Consider the following 21,596-nt stretch of genomic DNA (forward strand, 5'->3'; position numbering starts at 1 on the left):
CACGCGAATATTTTTGTTCAGTTAAGATTATATGCTCATTTCTGCAAGTTTGCAGTACACCGACATAGATATGATTACCACGATATGGCCACCATAGATTATGTTTGTTAAACAAATACAAGCACCTTGTCATTATAGATATATTTATGTCTATTTGCAATTTTCATTTATCACCGATCAAGTAAACTATGATCTATTCTACCAGTCATATGTTTGATCACGACAACACATTGGTTTATGCTATTGATTGATTGTCGCGTCATATACTGATTCACACTACTTGTAGCGGTTTGCGCACGTGTCAATACATGAACCAATGTTCATACTACTTGTTGTTGTTATTATTAATATTATTCAAGTTGTTATTATTAATTAATGCCTTAATATTAATGTGTTTAAATATTAGTCTCAGTAACTACACGATTACGATCGAATGCACGAAAAAAATATGTATTGTAGGATTTCATTATTATTTAGAATGAATTAAACAGTAAACGATGGTTATTTAACGTGAACTAAATATAATAATGTGCTATAACTAAGACAATTAAATAGTTAAGGGGATATTCTAGTCTAGAAGCACGAATTTCGGGCTGTTTTTGAAGCTCTGTACAAACGAAACAAAAAATATTTTTACTATCCATCTTTTAATCATTTGTTTATTGATATTTTAAGATTACATAAAAAATTAACCGAAAAAAAGAAACTCAAAATTCACAAAGTTATGAGCTGACAAAGTGGGGGTTCAAAAAAAGGGTGTCCTGGCGTGCATGATTTCAACCCTTCTGGTTATCTGAAACAAAAAAGCCGAACGGATTCTTAATTAGTATAGATGCCGCTATAGCATGAACCTTGGAAAAGTAAAAGAAACATTTTTTCACGAAATGGCGGCCGTTTAAAAAAAGTGGATAGTAAAAATATTTCTTGTTTCGTTTGTACAGAGCTTCAAAAACCGCCCGAAATTCATGCCTCTAGACTAGAATACCCCCTTAATTTACAACTCTCGTCACCACGGTTCCAACGCTCTCTTTCACGCAGACTACACTCCTTGACAACACTGACAACACTCTGACTTCTCAACTCACACTCTTGAGCCTGACAACGCCGGGAACACTAAAGAACTCTCTGGCAACATTAAAGCTCTCGCTGGCAACACTAAAGCCCGACAACGCCGGCGACACTAAAGAACTCTGGCCACACTCAAACCTTCTATGGTAACACTAAAGCCTGCTGGCAACACTAAAGCCCGCTGGCAACCCTCAAAGCTCGCGGGCAACACTAAAACCCTCTGGCAACACTAAAAGCCTGTTAACTCACTAACGGCTACCTTTTATATATATCTGGTCCGCACATGTCCCATGGTCAAGTAGACCCTGTCGATTATCCAGAGTTTTTCCGGATATTACACTATATACCTGGCACGCACATGTCCCATGGTCAAATAGACTTTCTTAATTACTCGAGGTTTTCCCCCATATTACAGTATTTTTTGTTTTAAGTATACAATACAATTTCGATGAGAAACAACTTTCTCTTAATTTTGTACCACACAAATGTAATATCTTTAACAATTCTTCCATTTCTATCTGTCACATTATGTCATATACCTACAACAAGGCTGCATTATATCTAGTTTGGCGATTACTATCTCGAGCAACTACATATTACTAGAGTCCAGAAGTGACGATGTAAACTCCATATATTATACAATATTGAAGATTGTTAATTCTTCTAATTAAAAAAATAAAAACAAACAGAATAATCCTGTTATCAAGGAAAAACGCCTCCGTGACTTATAATTCCTCGAGAAATATATCCGTCGTTTTGTCCACGATTCGATCGCATTATATATTGTTTGTAACATCTTTCTCATGGAATACGCGATATCTGGTTGATCGAGCGGCACATGTAACCATGTAACGGTAACGTTCGTTCCTCGACTCGTTGTTTTCTGATACGGCCAACGGAGTTGAATGTGAGCGAATCCCGTCTAGCCCCGTAGCTTCCACAGTCCTCTGTCTTTTAAGACTTTTTACCTACATCGAAGCTGGAAGTCGAGGCGTTTCCCGTCGATTCAGCCTCCACGATGCGGAAAGGGTTGGAAAAGTCGTGGTCAGAATTGGATCCGGATTTTGGGTGTTGCAAGCTCCTAGGAGAATGCGAATGAATGGCGGGGGTAGGGCACAACACGAAAAGGGCGGAGGAGCTGAAGCTCCAGCCAGACAGTAACGTTGTTAATATGCAAATCTTATCATCGCCGATTTATTTGCGGATCCTTCTATTTCTCCTAAAATACCCCAATTTCTTCCTCCGCTGGTTTAACCGTACGTTTACTAACTTTACTAACTGGTTCAAATGCACACGTGTTCCATCTGATTTTTTACCTGTCTCTCTGTGATTCATTACAATCCGCCGGTTCGATGAAATCATGATAACAGGGCTATGTCGAGGGAAGTCACATTGTAATTTTGTGTTTATTTTGTCTGAACCTTTATGAATGCGTTTGTAAACGGTGTTCCCAATTTTCGGTTCGCTTGATTGGCTATTTGTTTTTAACGATATTGATTGAAAACGTTTAATTGAATTGCGTTCAGGTTCTTAGGAAATATTCTTCAGGATTTATTAGTTGTATAATATCCTAATTGAATATGTTTGAAATTTGCAAAAAATTTATTCATATTAAACACCGAACGTTTCTTAATTCTTAATCTTGGAAATCCTTCTTTAAAGGATTTTATAAATTTTTTACATACGACTGAATTATTTCGAGTTGTGACACTTTTGTGATTTATAGTATACTTATAGTATGTCTTGTACTCTTGTTGCAACCGAATATTGAAAATCCACCAAATCTATTAAGCTTTAGAAACTATCCAAATTTCTATATATTCAGCATATTCCTTTTCGAAAGTATTACTCAAGAAAGCTATTATTTTTTAACTTGTACGAGTGGTTTAAAGTATTCTATCTAAACGAAAACGAATGACAATAAAAGATGGCAAAGAGACTAAACAGTTCTAATCTTCCCATGAAGTATGGTACAACAAGAACTCAGCTCTGGCTGCTAGCGAATGTTTTTCTCGAAACGGACGCAAAACTTTTTACACGATAATGATAAATGCTCATGAACGAGTCTACGAGTATCTAAAGTCGTATAATACGTTCACGTTGGATGGACGTATTACTATCGCGAAAAGGTGCATTGTTTCGCGTTTAAGGACGTTATGACGCTTCATTATCGGATATTGGATAAATTAGTAGCAGCTAAACCAGGATACGGTTTCTACTGTTAATAGATGAACGTTAAGAGGGTGGATTTAATCAGCTGGTAATTAAAGTTAAACTATTATAACACTCAAAACTTCTTGAAATGTATTAATTATACACTGCAATTAATTGAACAGAGGCGAAATTTGAGACACGAACGTTTCACTCTTACAGCTCTTGCTTGTTAATGTCAAAAGATCGTTTATTTTCTTAATCCCTTAAGCGCCAATGTTGCATTAATGTAACATTTTATTTGCAATTTTTCTCATTGTCAGCTAACGTAAATTATTGAATTCTTCTATAATCACGATGTTAAAATATCAGAGAATTCCAAGGACTTATTTCATACTTTTTTTAATCGCAATTTCTTCTTGCACCTATTTCTTACGACTTATTAAAGTCCGAAGAAATCGAAGCACCTATAGCATTGTGATAGCAATTTTCTCTAAATTATAGAATCTTTGCCCTATATTTTTGATTTGCGAAGAGGACTGCTCTATGTTATCTATTATTTTAATATATTTTTTCACTTCGATAAAACAAGTTACTTTATTTCTGTCCTTCAATAATGTTGCGTTTATGCAACATTTACGAATTATTTCACTGTTCGATCATTAGTGAGTCAATGATAGCGAAAGTGTTGCATATTATACTGTAGTATCGTGGGCAAAAGGCCCAAGATATCGGTCGAACCGTATACAAAGTGGCGAGAGCCGTGGCGCCGTCGAGTACATCAATGTGTCGTCGGTCCTTTCAAGTGGACAGTTTTGTGGAAAGAGCCTGCGTGACCCTGGCCACGGGGTTTCGGGACACGTGTTCGATGGGACGAGAAAAGACAAAGAGACGCTAAGGGTAGTGTTAGTTGAGACGCCAGCGAGAACGAATGCAAAAGGCGCGCAGTATGAGTTAAAAAGCGAGAGCGTGCGAGTGCAGATGCCGAAGACGAGAGTTGTAGAGTTGCTAGCGTTGTAGAGAGATCGAGTTGTTAGTTATAGAGTTGCGAGAGTGATTTGAACGGAATAAGACTTTTGTGTTTTAGTTCAAGTTGAACATTTATCGTTCTCTGTCCAATTAATCTCTGTTATTTTTATTTATCTTAATAAATAGTATTAGGAGAATTTTACAAATCTAAATCATCCTAATCCTATCCTTTTTCCGATACTACAATACGTAATATTATATTATGTTATAAACAATAAAACAAATTTTGATAGTATTTTCTTGTAAGAATGCTGTTTATAAAGAGAAATAATACATATTTCGGTGAATATAATCGTCAAGAAAGCAACATGGATTTATTTTCGAGCATCATAGGGCGAAAGTATCGATAGCTTTCGAAGAAGCTAGACTAAGATTGAATTGGTCCGCGGGGACGGTGGCAAGAAAAGAAAAAGACGGGAGAAAAAACAGAAAGTGCGGAAAAGGACAATAAAAGATCAAATAACTCTCGCCTCTTATTCTCCGGAGAGCATCTAGCGATGGATGAATATCGCTTTCCTCTATGACTAAATCTTACGTTTGGGACTACTGAATTCCAACGACGAATGAATTATATCTTCGCCCTAAAGAAGGATGCTCATACTAGATTTTCTTCGAAATTCAGATTTTTTTAGCGGTACGTAACGTTTCACGGCGCCTCTTAAAAATTTCCAATTTCCTTCAAAGAGATTAATTACATTCGTCATTCCACGAGTCGTAAGTCTTGAAGTTCTCTCTAAATGTGATTTTTAACATTCTGTATCTCTTGATTATAGAACGTTCTTATTTATGAGAAAGAACGTTTCAATCGGTCACAGAGTTTTTATTTTAATTTGAAATCTAGAATCTAACAAAGTATAGTAGTATAGAGTAATAAAATGTAATAGATAAAATGCAATTTAAGAAATTTCGGCTACGTAATATTTTTCTAGAATATGAAAATTAGATACGATTCTCTTACTTTGAGCTGGATATTAAAAAATTCCGTTCGTCGTTCTAAGAAAAACGCTAGTTCTTTCTATAAAATGATTATTATTATAGGATATCGTATAACGGCACAACAAATTATTTTGCCGTTATGAAATTAAATAAGCAATGCTCTTATTAAATTTCCTTTGAATTAACGATTCATTTACGTGGAAATTAATCAAAATAAAGAAAGATTAAAAATACAATCGGCCACGGTGTTATACGAACTGCGTTCGATATTTTAATTAAAAGAGGAAGCGAAATATTTAGCAGAATTTCAACTACGATTTTTCATAAAATTTATATCGGAAGAGATCAATTTGAGAATTGGACAGTTTCGCGTTACTTTCATTCGATATTTTTGATAACGTGACTCTGCATAAACTCGCGCCAACTTTAGGTATTTCAGTACCGTGAAAAGGCGAGATCGATAAAAATTAATGCAAATGGAGTTTTTCATGGGTATGGTATACCCGGTGAAAATATACGCGGAGGGTTTTGTTTTATTCAATAGAGACAAATGCTTGTTGACACGGACTGGTGTTTTCGCCGGTTAGTTCATACACGATGCAGCGCATTAGCGATTCTGATGTATTTAAGTATGCACGGTTTCGTCCTCGTGCTTTTCAATTTTTCTCCCGGACTTCTACCGGAAAAAACACCTGTCTGCCCGACAGGATAGAAAAATCTAAAAGAGAATAAAGGCGTTCGTTACGAAGAAATATCGAATAACGTTGCAACATCGAATCATTGCTCGATTCTTCGATAAATTTTGTAAAGGTGCAAGTACAGGGAATTATTTAGCTTTGCTGGAGTTATTCGTGTATTTTAATGACGCTGGGAATATAAATAATATTTTATGTTCTAACTGTTGACAAGATATTTCGTTTGTATTTTAGAGAAGTTTAGAACTTCTACTTTGTATCATTATGTTCATGATAATCTTGACTTAACAAATTACAAATCAATCTAATATTAATTCGATCGAGATTGTGGAACAAAAGTAATTCGAATATTTGAAAATCCAAATGCGAACTGTTTAAGTTTACGCCATTCAGGATGGAAGATTCAGCGACTATTAAGGACGTGATGAATTCAAGTTGTAAAAGTTGTTCGAATTTGTGTGCGCTTGGAATTTTAAGCGAAAGCTTCACAGTGCAGTTCAAAAGTACATCCCGAGAGAAATTTATCGCGAGATGTACAAGAGCGTGAAAGCGCCTTGCGATTTTTACCAGCTCGATTCCTTCTTTAAAACGTTTCCTAACTGAATATTAGTTATCTGGCTGAGATGAATTTCTGTGTCTGAGAATCATTCTGTGAAATGAATTTGTTTCAGTTAATGTTCTCGTTTCTTGCGACTCGTAAATCCCATGAACCGACTAATACACTTCAGACGGTATTATTAGGACGAGTGCTAGCTCTAAAACACGAATAAACTTCTATCAAAGAATCGTTTAAGATATATAGAGGCATTCGCAAAGTTATACTAGAATGTGTTACGCTACGTTGTGTGTTAATTGCATTGCGTTGCGTTTCATTATGTTGCGTTGTGTTACGTTGCATGTTGCATGTTGCATAGTGTTACCAGTTAGACTTTAGTCGCAGCAATTCGATGTATAGAGAGTCGGGAGATTGTATTTTTTCAGTTGCCTGGTGGCCATTAATTTCATATCATTTTTCATTTCGAAGTTCTGTATCCAACACCGATGATACACCGCTGAAATAAATTCATGTTGTCGGCTAACCGCCGTGCAGAGCGAAGAGATTAATCGCTGACCGCCACGAATCATTAAGCAACAATTACATACTAACAACGATCATCAGTAACGCTTTTCCATTTACATAATTGTAGCGTCGTGAGGTTGATTAGTGGCTAGTGTCCGATATGGAATCAGGAAAGACGATTTTACCGACCTGCTATTATGTCAGAGTTAAATTCAGCTTGCTGTTCTGTTAAGTATAGCTTTTCTTGGATTTATATCTGTTTCGTTTCAAGATAGTGTATCAAGGAAAATGTACTTGCTTGAGGAAAGATTTGTAAATCAACTCTAATAATCTGATAACTGTTCTCTCTTTCCTTCTTCTGCGTGTGTTTCAACATATATCCGCGAACAATTCAAGCAGATTACCACCAGACGAATTCTAACATCGACATACATCTGCCAAGTTAATTTTCTCTTGAATTCGACTAGAGCTCCATATTCCCAAATCTTCAGTTCGTTTATTCGATGGTCTCACAATTTATGCGTAAATCACTACTCTATGGAATTCCTTATCCCAGTCCTTACCTTACCTTAATTAACACATTATAGAGGATCCACTTCTTTCTATGCCATTAAAACTCATTAATTCTTTTATTTCCAGCCTTACTATGCGTACACACACACACACACACACATATATATAAATTTTCCAGCAGTGTTAAGTTCATACATGAGCATAGAAATTCCTACTGTGAGTGTGTAGAGACGGCGAACACGCGTACGAATGTATATGGGACATACGCGAGAAGGATGCGAGGTTGGCTCGGAATTAGACCATGTAAGGAATGGTTGATGGGCGTCTCGGTAGCCGGTGAACTAGCCGGTTTTATGGGACGATGGTTTTACGAGCGTATCTAACCCATCCGCCACCCCCTAACATTCTTGGCTCGTACGTTGAAGAGGAAAAGGTACATGGAATCTAGCGGAACGAACTTCGCCGAGTTACGCTCGAACCCCGTCTCTTTCACCTTCCTTCTATTTCCCTTCCTCCTTTTCCCTCTTTCTCAGTAGTTTCGACTTTTAAGGAATCTTAAGGAATCCCACGTTATCCGTGATCGACCAATTCCTCAATGCATGCTCGTAAAAATGTCCATAAAGCGGATATATAATTGTATCCATTTTCTATTTCTTGTTTATGTCGCGCTAAACGTTGACGCGTATCACTGTAGCGACGGCCGATCGTTGCCTAACTTGCGCTACTGGCGCGAAAAGTAAATGTTCTGGATATGAAATTCCAGGAATTTTGGATTCTGCAGGCAGGTTTTTCTATGTAAAAGGAATTTTTGTGATACTTAGACCTCTTACGCTAGATAAGATTATATTCTTATTGCCTTATATATCAATGTTATTAGTGAGATTTAAAAAGTTATAAGTTGCGAATTTCCAGAGCTAATAAATTATCTTACATGACAATAACAATAACAGGTTTGCCAGTAATACGAATAAAGCTTAGTAGCTGTGTTCTATAACCTGTAATCCAGCTAATTATCCAATAAAAATTCTAAAATTTGAAGAAATCTGTTTGCCTTCATTCCTCTGTTAAATATATAATCGTTGACATTTTCTTCAGGACCTATCATTTTCATTAAAATTTTTCTTCAGAACAGGATAAACTCATTGTCTCCTGATAATACGTATAGAAAGAAGGTGAACAGTGAGAAACAGTTTTGGGAAAACTGGTCTTCGGAGGGCAATTCACTCGACAGGACTACAAACAAGTTTCACGCGGAAAATCAGACATAGAAAACGAACTACGTAGGTCAAGGAGTGTATGGCCAAAGGGACAAAGGTATCGTGAAGCGACGTATATAGATATCGATTGACAGGGAAAAGCAGTTCGAGAAACTAGGGGAATATAAAGGAGATTGAACGAGAATGTACGGTACACATGTAAAGCTGATGGATACACGTATCTATCCTCGTGATACTACATACTATTGACCAGCCTTTCTTTGTGACTTTCGATAGCATACATGAAACTCTTACGCAGATCCACAAAATTGTAACTTTTTATATTGCACCGTTTCTAGTTGTATCGAGTTGTTCGAGAAGTTTGTAGTGTGTTTGACAATCGATGTTTTATACAGATGGATATTAAAGAAAATTAAAGAGAAACATCTGAAATTGCTTAATTATAAAGATTTTGTTTTTATCAATGTAAGGTTGCATTTCGTGTATCGATGAAAAGGAAGGCCAAAAGTGCCGAATGTTGACTAGAATATTCAATTCCAATGTCACCGGATATAACATATTCACATTATTATTTACTGCAGGTTTTGTAAAACTCTTTTAATTATGAAGAATTGGATACTTCAAGGGTTTAAATTATCTTATTGCTGAGAAGAGTAAAAAATTGTTTGAAAAAGAAAAACTTCTGATATCAATACACTCGATAACATTCAAGTAGCGAATGTGATAATAAATAAACTATAGAATATAATTTTTATATGATTTCAAATTTCATAATCAATTCTATGGCATCGTTTTCTTCGTATCTTGTGCCAGATCTGGCGAGTTGTTTTTCTACGAAGCAAGGAAACGAACGTGGGATCCAACGCGTCGTGACCACGACCACCAACAGCAACGAACGTCCGTTCTGTGACGGATATGATATTGCCGGAAATAGAAACGCGATTTCCCGTGCGATCTATGCGTCTGTAATGCTGAATACAAATGGGATATGGATATACCCAGCTGTATGGTGGTAAATTATACAGGTGTAGGATGTGCAGAAGGGCAAGGAAACATCGCCAATGGCGTGGTAATTTTGTCAGTGACTATATTTTCTCTATTTATATGTTATTTACTGATTAATTTGGAAACATTGCAATCTCGTCGTTCGATGAACCCTTACTTCACGATTCATTGATATATGTATTTTTTTAATAAAAAAATTGTGCTAAATTAATATTTCTCTACAATATAACGAAGAATCGAAATTTTTTTTAGTGGATGCTTGTTTCTATATAATCTTTTTAGCGAATATTTACTTATTATGGCATGTTGATAAGAAAATCATTGGAAATTGCATAGATGCGTGAAAAATATATCTCTATATGTTTGGATCGGTTAATAATTAACGAAAGATGTTACTTTTGGTGCGTATACTATCAGATATTTTATTTATCGAAAATTTTATTCTGGTACTGCATTCATGCATCAATCTATAAATAATACATACGAACGAGTGGAGATTAAAGCGGAGCCTCTAGGTTCGATTAAATATTAAATGTAAAACGCTTAAACGCTTAATTTGTACCTGTTGCGTCAAAATTAGCAGAGAAATAATACAAAGCACGTTATATATATCCATCGACCAAATATACAGAAATTCTCATTCACTCGTTCACTTTTTCTTATCAATGAGAACTGGGTTGATATAACGAGTAAAAAGATGACAATAAAATTAACTTAAAGAATAATCACGTTTAAATAAAATAGATTTCCCAATAACCTAATAAACGTAAAAACTTGAGTCAAATAAAGTTATTGACATGATAAATATCTGATATTTTAAGTAATATTTTATTTTAATTAAAATGAAATATCGTGACAAATTCTGATAATAACCTATGACACAGAAACGTATCGATTTTACGATTTATCGCTATATTTTGCTCTCTGTCTACGCTATTGGCGTTCGTGCAGTTACTATGCGGACAATATACACGAATAATCGGTCGACTGAACTTCCCAAATCGTTACACTTTCGGTCGTATAAGAACCGTGTTATACGCTTTTCGTCGATGCTCGCCAGAATACCAAGCAACAGGAAATTATCTTTGCGAGGTGAGGAGCATTTACGTTTGAACTCTAGCAGGAAAATAGAAAGCAAAACTCGTTACATACTTATTATTGTTTAATACTTTCGCGTGTATTGAATTTATTCTCGAGCACAACTCGAGAGATGAAACGCAACACAGAAACTGGAAAGAGAAGAGAGTGTTTAAATAGCGTATTCGATTCTCATACATATTTTGTGGACTCTGGCTTAAGAATTGAAATACAAAATGACATGGAAATTAATGCAGAGAATATTTACGATTTTATTTTTATAAATACAATGATTTTACATACAGAGCAATGTGAGATATTTCTTTCTTGTTGGTAAAAATAATTGGTTTCATAAATGAAAATTCATGAATAAAGATTTTTATTCGACACAGCATACGCGCGAAGTTGTTAAAACACTCGTTATTCGTGCGTACGGATTGAAATTCATGCTGATAAAACTTTACTGACAGATAATAAACCCTTGTTTTGTAAATTGTTAAAAGCCAACAGTACATTGTAAAGCAGGGAATAATGAGAAACCTTTTTTAGTAAAAATTTCTCGGTGAAACTAGATAATATCTTATTAATCGAGCCGTTTCAGCGGTTTATGATATTTTTTACGCATTGTGGTACGTTACCTAGAAGAAAAAAAGGCAACATAGAAATAAAATACAAAAAATCGAAGGGAAAAGAATGAAAAGAATTGAATTTTCCGCGTTTAGTTCGACCGGGGAGCAGCGTGTTCATTCGACGGGACGAAAAATTTTGGGATGGCGATATTTCACGGAAGTAGCGTAATAAAACGGAAATTCTGTTAGTCCCATTATATCATAGATTTACGAGCAAATATTTTTATAATTGTGATCCACAGAATGCACGCAAAATATCCGTATACAATAAAGCGATCTGAATTTCAAATTTTCAAACAGGAACAAGTGCTCGTGTGGCCTTCAGGCGGTTGCAGTTTTCATCGTACGTTTCTCCATCACCGCCAAATTAAACGCACTTCATTTTCAATTTTCGACCGAAGACACTTTCGCGATTGTCCGTGAAAAATATGAAGCATAAATCTTTATCAGATTTGACGAGCGCCTCGAAGTATTATAAAGTAGCGTTTACATAACATTCTAAACTATAAATAGCTTCTTGAATTCAATTCTTTCATTTTAATGTATTAAAACTGTAGTTCATAGTGGACATTTTCTATATGAAACACGAAGGAAAATTATATATTTAATATAATTTATATTCTAGTTCATTTGTTACTCGATAATAAATCTTTTTGCAAAATAACGAAATGCGAAAATAATAAAGTGGATGTTTTAAATCTTTCTTCCATGTAATATTGTGGCATGCATATGGAAGCTTCAGCTTCGATTTCAGCAGAGAATTTTTCTGTTGCAACGTTTACAAGTACCTGTTTTACTAGGTGAATCGGGGGCGATTTATTGTAATACGGTAGCATACAGTAGCAGAGTGGTCATGATGCATCGTACATTGCTGTTGATGATACACTAACCGACTGCATACGGTAGTAGTGTGTTGGATGTTTAACTTAAATAGGTTTTATGATCAATGGTAATAGAGACACAATAAACCATATATTGTAAAATTGTGCCACTTTCGTAAACAAATTTTCTAAACATATAAACAAGCTATTGCTCTAGCTTTAAATCAAGACACAAATGAAAAGTGTTTCAAATAAAATTCTTTTCCAGACAAACGTAAGATAATGTCACATAATTTAACTTTTCAGTTCAATTTTATATTTCTAAACTTTAGTCTTTATAAATGTTTTTCATCGAGCAGGGAAAAAGTAGAAGAAGCAGCGGTAGCAATTTTTTTCCCATAAAAAGAGGTACGTTAGCAAGAATCGATTTTGCCACTTAGAGACGTGGGGTATCGAATAAACGTTGGGAACCGACGAGCTCTATAATAATCAGTGGCAAACGAACCGCAGAACGATAGAACACCTTTAGATCGTTGATTTATTTCGCGGGGGCCTGTTAACGAATGACAGCAACCATTACCGACATGCTGCCGCATGCAGTCGTCACATTTGCACGCACAAAGGCCTAGCAGCGTTGCATTGTAACGGAGAGTACGTCAAAGACACTCGTGCTACTGTCACTGGCTCTGTGACCGTGTAAATGTCTAATACTATACACGTACACAGCCAGCATGCGTAACTTTGCGCCGGATCTGTGCCGCGGCAATTTAACGTCCTCGGATATGATCGCGTACAAAGCTGTTTATCGTTGCAAGATGGACAGCTTCAAGACTTCGTGTGTATTCGTTCGTGTCGAATTCGTGTGTAATTTCAACAACGGTTCGCTAGCCAACATTTGACTGACGTTGCACATTTGCTTTGTTAAACGTTGCTGTTGCTTTCGTTGCAGCGCGCGTGTTTTCCTTCAGCTCGTTTTTTTTTCACGTAGCCTGTTGTAAATTGGTACCTATTATTTTATTAAACTAGTTTCTTCTTGAACTAACAATTAGGAACGATAAATCACTCTTTAACGTTTTGCATTCTAATTAGTTTGCGTATTCGAGTTGTCGATGAAACGATCACCAGCGTAATAGTTAATAATTTGTACTTTCGAACTCTCCGATTATTTTTGTATATCTAGAGTGAAATATCGTGGCCGTAATAAAGTTCACGAAAGAATCGTAATTGAATGAGAAAAGTTTCGACGAGCAAAACGGCCAATGCTTAAAAGAGCTATTAACGTTAAAGAAGAAGTATGAAATTCGAAATACAGTCTAGGCGCGTTATTAATTAACTAAGAAGTTCGATTAAATTTAACGCTAATTTCAGTGTGAAACAGACTTTATACACCTTATAGATCTTATATAGAAGTGATTTCTTTCCTGTGGTTTAACGTGGTTCTCATTTGTCATGTGTCAACGGGAACGAGCATTAACATTCCGCGCCTTGTCGTCTAGAACAGAAGAAAATGTCGGACAGATAGTATAGGAGTTAGGCAATGAATAGAATCTATTCGAAGTGGTATGAGACCGACGGATGCGTTGACACGATGAATAATTACGAACGTCGAAACGTTTCATTTTCACGTCCGCCTACAAACATTCACCGATTCACTAACATACATTCAGAGGATTGAAGGATTTTCGCTGAGTAATCGTTCAAACGAGGAGTTTATTATCCTGATTCCTTCGCATCAGTGTTCATGTTTCTATATTTTTGTATTCTGTATATCTTTTTAAAAGTAAAAGATTACATTTTAAATATGTACATAAAAATGCATTTAACCGATGAATTTATTCGCTGAATCGTCGATAAGCACGGCTAAAGAAAAAATCCGAATAACATTCGTTACTGACCATAATTCGATCAAAGATGAAACTTTCGTTATTCCAGTTTGCGTTTCCTCGAGACTTTGCAACGACTTTCTCGTAACTCTCTTGCGAATCTTCATTAAGTACGCACTGAACTATGAACAGCTTCCGAAAGTTAAAGTCACTTATCGGCGATGAGCATATCTCCGGTAAGTTTAATCTACCCTGGAATCTAGATTTCCTGCCGGAAATCGGGACATTGATCCTTGTACCCGACGACGGCAGATTACGATCCGGGAATGTTTATTAAATCCAACTATGTTTCTTTCCGCTAGCCGTCCCCCACCTTTCCTCGATCGTTCTCGTTCCTTCTACTAGATTAAAAGTCACCCCTCGCAGTCCTGCTGACACCCCTCCAACCCCCAAGCACGGTCGTTGTTATTATCGTTTCCTTTTCCTCGCTTTTCTCACTTTTAACGTGTCACTTTGCACGTAAACGTTTTCTTTTAATGATCTAATAATTTCCACTTTTTCTCCCTCTTTGCCTGTTACTTAAGGGATTTACTCGCAGGATATTGAAACGAATTTATCGAAATGCAACTGGGAAATATTTTCTATTTTACATTTTACATATTTATTTGTTTCGCGTTTTTTTTTTTGCGAAATATATGTTGGTGAAAAAACAATTAATTTTATTTTAAATTGCTTGTCGAGGATTGTATATCTTTTGTATCTTATAGAATTTGATTTAATATAAGTCTACTTTGTGTACATAAATTATGCGAGGAAAAGAATTTTTAATCTAGACTAGCACTCGTAAAATTACAAATAAATATTATGTTAGTATACATTTATTTGTAAATTAACGTTTTAGACTAGCAGAAGGAAGTGCATTCGTTTAAAAAATTATACTCCAGACAAAGCACGACATTAAAACGTGTTCGTTCATTTTCTTCAATTACTCCAGTTATCTTGGCGTGATACCAATTATTTCCCCTGTTGTCAGGAAAATTATCGCAATTAACGGCGACGTTTATGAAGTTGAATGAATCGTGTCTATCTTCATTCCTGCCATTTTTCTTGATTAAAAAAGTTTAACCTCGCCTTTTCATAACGTTATTATTAAATCCGCCGTTAAAAAATCACATTACGTCTTAATAAAACGATATTGAAAGTTTATTTATTTACTGATTAATATTTCATTTTATTTCTTTATTCAGTTAATTATTACAATTGCGGAAAATAGCAAGGAATATTCTCGGAAAAATAAAGGGCGAAATATCGTGTATCTTCATTCTTAATATCGACGCTTTCTGTAAATATTTCATATTACGGTACATACACTCGTCCGTATTTAATATTATATAAACTGACCGGAAACGCGTGTAATATTTAATATTGGATAAATTCGATTCGATTTTGAACGCGTGCAAATGGATACCAGGTTCATTTGAATCCTGGATAATCCCACGGCGTGCATTCTGTGGATTCGCACTCATGCCAAACTAGCAGTCACTTGGACCGACTGCACAATCTATGAGAGCGACCGGCGGAATTTCATTAGCATCGAACTGCTGCCACCGAACTGTCCAAGTCTACCATTCGTACCAGCGTTTCTTCTCTATGTCAGATTTGTCTACTGCTCCTGTCGGCCTCTTTTATGCGTGTACCGACTTGTCGATGATACCAACATTTTCATTAATAGCATGTAGAATAAGACCGATGATATCAAGATGTCAAACATACGTGAATAAAAACAAAGTCGAATCTCTAATTAATATTTTCGGAGGTTAATCAATAGAATTCTGCGTATAAATTAAACTATGTGTAGTGGAGCTGGTTTAAGAATTCTAGTACGATAATATTAGAAATGGGCGTTTCTCTTCATTATTTATGATGTGGAAAATATAATTTCTTTTTAAGTAATATCTAAAATAATATGAAATATAAAGTTATATAAATAAATTTTAGTATAAAGACATAGTTAGCAATCTTGTCAAGGTTTCTTAAGTAGACTCGCGTTAATGTTCTTCGTATCCAGTACACGTACGATGCGAGTATGTCTTATCAAAGTTGATCTTGGACTATTCCCAGCAAACACAAACTGTCGGCATCTTAACGAACCAATACTGTGCCGAATGTAACTGAAATCGATCGATACGCTTCCATCCCCCTTCGTAATTTGTATGCAACAAACTTGCCAATGCTCTTTACATCAATGGTATCTTCGATTCCCCAAAAAAGATTTATATCGAGGACGCAAGAACTTCTGCTTTAAACTCGACTTACTTTAGTTGAAATATTTTTTTAAATATACCTTTAATGCCGTGGAATTAAATAAATTATATCAATGGTTAGACTAATTATTAAATTAATTTAATATGCGGAACATAATCATTTTTATTCTTCAAAGAACTAAATCACTGTTAATTCTGGATCATTTCATCAATAAATCGATCAAATCGGTCGCACGAAACAGTTGGCAAATCCGAAAGACGGTTCAATCATACGTTGATATTTCTACGATACGTTAATATATAATTCCAAGTAATCGTAGACCTAACGTTGAACAAACAGCCGCGATTCATATTCGATATTAATCGGGCTGCAAACGACTGCAATTACAATTAGATGATAAAGCACGATTGGAACAGTCGTTCGTACCAATACTACCCTATCGATCGCGTCACGTCTAAGCTAGTAGATTAAGAAATTTAACTGATCAAAGAGAATATTTGCCTTTGAGCCTGTGTAATTGCTGTAATTAACATAATGCGTAATCCCGTTTAGCCGGTGTGATCCGCCAGTTCGAGTGTCCTATGAAAACAGCTTGAGCGATCTTGTAATGCGTTCAAGAATCTGATTATATTAGCGAGAGAATACGTGTTAACGAGTATTTAATCTTTCGAGGATTCGATCAAATTTGCGTAGCGGATAAAATTTTATACGTATTTTCTCCTTTTATAAGTTAACTAGATATTTGGTTTTAGAGTAAAAGACGTATGTAATATTGCGAAGGTAAACACGAGAATACATTTAGCGAGAATGTACTATTGATTTTTGGCCCAATGAAATTGAAAAGATTTTCCAAGGTATTTATTCTTTTATTTATAAACTAGTCGGATTCTAGTTAATTCTACAGCAAGACAAGTGGCATTGTAAAATATCGTCAGAACAAAAGAAATTAAACGAATACAGAACACGTACATTAAATGAGAAAACTTCGAGCGACAAGAGAGAAACGTATAGCTAAGCGTGAAGCTAAGCGTAGCACTTACAACTGATAATCACGTGTTAATTTTCTTTCACCTTTTATCGAATAAAAAGAGCGTGAAAAATAAAGAAGCTAGTTCAGATTATACAACGAAATTCTTATAGGCAAAGGAACAACCTCCGATAAAAAGAGGCATACGATAAAAAAAAAAAAAGGAAACACAGACGCGGGCAGAACAAGGATCTAACGATAGAAGAAACAGATACAAGAAAAGAAAAATAAATCACGAGACGAGCGAGAGAAGCCGAGAGGCTGCATAAAATGGGAAGAAAAATAAAAGACTAAGACAAAATCCAGTGTGCAAGAAAAAAAGCACACGAGCATGAAAAGAACTACGAAAACGAAGTTGAAGTTCAGTGAAGGAGAATTGAAGAGATTGAAGGGTTGAGATAGAAGAGGAGAAGGTAGTTGTTGCTGAGCGAACGTTCGCCAACGTCTCCTAACCCATTCTGAAGTCTATTACGGATTCCGTGGAATTATGCCGATTAGCTGGGGTTCCCCGGAATTTACACCGGACTAGCGCTCAATACTAGCCTCCGCAGCGAAATCTCATCTCGTGGAAATAATTAAAACCCATACCTACGCCACGACGCTGAGATCCCTTTAACTAGCAGCGGCTTCTCATCCGACTACCTGTCGCTTCAGCCTCCAACGTCCTCTGCGAGTCGAACAAGAGCCTCGACAACGGATTATAAGCGAAATCGCTCGGGTTTGGATGACTCGCGTGCTTCCAGATATAATCGTCAGACTTCAGTTTACGTCCTGGTCCTGAATGCATGTTTAAAGTTTGATCGTTAAGTATTTGACGTGCGATTACTGTATGTACGTGTATGGCTTAATGTCGATTATAAGCAGTGGTTTGATACTTGATAGCAATTTTAAATTGGTTTAAATTGCGAGATTTCAGTTTACATTTAGATCGTGGATGGAGTTTGATCAGGGATAATTATTTGATATATGATCATTTTTATTGAAATATATGTAATTTTGTGCGCTACACCGAATCAGCCGCGCAGTAGTGATACGCATATTGTGTGTGATTATGTGCGCGAGTATGTGCGTGCGCAGCATCTCGTAGAACAAAAGAATGTCACTGTTACGTAAGAAGTAAGACTAGAAGAGTGCTGAAACAAGTGTAATGGGTATCTATGAACATCTTGTAAATCACATTTTATATAAATGCAAAACTATTTTATTACCATCCCTATATGTAATAAAAGTGTCCTTACATATTTATTTCGGCGATTGCGATCCACAATTCTCAGCAATTTTCTTCATGAGTAGATAGTTGAATATCGATCACAGTCTTGTGACTTGATCGCGAATTTAATTACTTTAGATCACGAATATTCGCAAAAGAAAAATGCGTACTCTTACACGATGATTGGATTATAAGTATACGGAATATAATTGGTTATAGATATTGTTGAGTAAAATAGAATATTGAGACGAGGATGATTAAGCGTTTGGTGTGTGATCATGATTAAATGCATGCATTGTTGATAAACAATGATTTCTGATTTCGCTGTGAATTACATGTCGATTAGAAGAAAAAACTATACAGTTTGATCGAGGAGAAAATTCGATACTAGACAGGTTGAAAAATTCTTGACTGGTCTGGTTATTCCGGAGAGGATACGTCAGGTTGCTTTACTTGCGACAGTTTCTTAAAGCGACGAGGAGTTTTTAAGTTATGCAAAGCTATGCGACTTTGCGATCAGGATTCTGTGGTAAAGTCGTTCGACGCGATTCTTAATGAGAAGAATCTTTGAATCGCTGTGGTAGTTTGGGTGATTTGATTGAACGAAGCGATTTTTAGACGGTCAAAATAATTCAGTTTTAGTGCTCTTAGATATTGAGTAGATATTGAGTAATTCCTTCCCCCTTTTACTTTTCTCGATCTTCCTTTACGATCTAATGACGCAACGTCGTTATTAAACTATGGTAATCAATATCTTTTAATCTCCGAAAATCAAATAAAAGATCAGTTTTACTAACATGATGAAACAATATCTTTTTACAAAAAAGTCAAAAGGTAACTTATCACATTCTTCCCTTGTAATTTTTACATTTGATTGTATAAAAAAATAACCATCTATCTGTTCATATAATTTAATAATCCAACCCGGCACGTATCGCAACACGTTTAAACTACAAATAACATTCACCACTTCGCAACATTTCCCGACAAACTGAAATTCAAAGCATTCTTATTACAGCATTAACCATCAACGATTACACATGGCCAGCGCTGATTACAGGTCTCCGTTTCGCGTTTTACGTGATAACGAAATATATATTATGCAAATATGTTTGTCGTGCTTCGTCATCAAATTCGGCTGGCGGATACTGTGGAAGCACGGCCGGCTCGGTGGCCCAGTGCCGATAGCATTATTATATTATTCGACTAATGTTATTGCTGTGTTATGCGCCGGCCAATTAATATTGCGGACACGGGACAGCTTTCCACATACACAAGGGGAGAGAGAGAGAGAGAGAGAGAGAGAGAGAGAGAGAGAGAGAGAGAGAGAGAGAGAGAGAGAGAGAAAGAGAGAGAGGGAGAGAGGCTTCGCCTTGGTACGCGATATCCCAATGGAATCGACTTTGCGATAAAATTGATTAACGCAACGCCAGTAGCGGGCAACCACACTTTACTGTTTTAAGCAGATCACGCGAACTGTACGTATACTACACTGACAACGGTAAATGGAGTAGAAACTAGCTGGAATGAAAGTTTCTACCGGGCTCTGCCAGGCCTCGAATCACGATATCCGGTCCGGTTAAAGAGCAAAAGACAATGGGCCAAAGACACGATCGCGGAATTAACTGTTTTAGCCTCTTAACTCTTTCCGAACGAAAGATTCTTACTTCGAATGGCTTTCATTAACCTAGATATGCTCTGATTTTTTCTTCACTATTGTAAATTCGAGCTATCGCGGGGAGACGCGGTCGTTAGAATACGCGTCAACGAGAGTCGTAAATTCCCGTTACGATTAGAATAATCGACACCATGAATAGTTCGATCCTCGTATTTCGGTTAGGATAATCGGGGTGGTTGATGCGGTATAACACTGAGAGTCACAGAATTATAATAATGTATATTTCCAACAATTAGTCTACACGATTGAAAAGATATCAACAATTAACAACTTTATCGCACGGAGATAATATAGATGTATACAATATAGAGCAAGGCTCTTACAATTGAGCTTAGTCTCTTGGTGGACGTAGCACGATATGATACTTAATAGAATAAGCGAATGTTTGGCAATGTCGCGGATCGACTTGAATTTTGACTCAATGTATAACGTTCGACGCGTCACAAGGAACTGAACGACTTTAGATGATTTCTTTGTCTCATCTTTAAGACGACCCCCACTATACTTAGGTCACGCCACCGTTCGCGCCTATGATCACGTATGTCTGTTCTTGCGTGGAAAACGTAACGGACCAAATTCGACGTTTCGAGAACTCGCTGCTTGGCGACAGCTATGCGCTCGTCGATACATTGTATATGATCCGGCGGTCAGATAAGACGATCTGACTGAGACATTGTAGGGCCGCGAGTGACGGTTAGAAAATACAGCCTGCGTTAAGCCTCGTGGCGTAACACTATGTTCTTCAAAATAATGTTGTCTACTCTTTGCTTCCGTTTCAGACTTACGATGGCTCATGGAAATGTTTGATCATTTGACACGGAAAGTTTGTATGAATATATTATGCGTTATATATTTTAATTTATTATTTCAACTAAAGAAGTATCTTGCAATTAGCCTTATATCCTTATCCTTATACTCATTTATATCCTATAGGCATGTAGAACTTACCAGGGAAATAATTTTGATTATCGTTTTTCGACATCCTTTATTTAAAAGATCGTGAAGTTCATCGAGTAATTTGCGAGAAAATGAACAGGAAAAGAACTTCAGAACAAAAAAAAAAAAAAAAAAAAAAAAAAAAAATGACAAGAATGAATGAGATGCGTTGTACCATTATTGAGAAGTTCACGACAGATCGGTTAATAGTAACTTTATTTTTACGACTTTCGGATTTCTCTCATTTTCAGGTTTTTTGTCAGACCTTTGAAACTAGCAAGGATTTTGCTGATTATTGGAAAGTGAATCTACAAGATTTTAATTAAATGAAACTCGAGAAATTCCTCTTTATCCTTTGTGTCATAAGAATGTCATAATAATAACATGTCATAACGATAAGAATAAGAATGTCATAAGAACATTTAGTTAGAAACAGTCAGAAATTATATTTAACAT

The 21,596-nt window shown here is 36.1% G+C and overlaps 1 protein-coding gene across 1 annotated transcript in view; it reads right to left on the minus strand.

Moving 5' to 3' along the window:
• Positions 1-610: 610 nt before the first annotated feature.
• LOC126918375 (lachesin-like) overlaps positions 611-21,596 on the minus strand; it is a 227,293-nt gene continuing 206,307 nt past the window's right edge. The window contains exon 10 of the transcript XR_007711314.1: positions 611-793. The gene's annotated coding sequence lies outside the window, so the exon portion shown is untranslated. The remainder of the gene's footprint in view (positions 794-21,596) is intronic.

This window comes from Bombus affinis, chromosome 7 (assembly GCF_024516045.1).
Source record: "Bombus affinis isolate iyBomAffi1 chromosome 7, iyBomAffi1.2, whole genome shotgun sequence".
Classification (NCBI taxonomy): Eukaryota; Metazoa; Arthropoda; class Insecta; order Hymenoptera; family Apidae; genus Bombus; species Bombus affinis.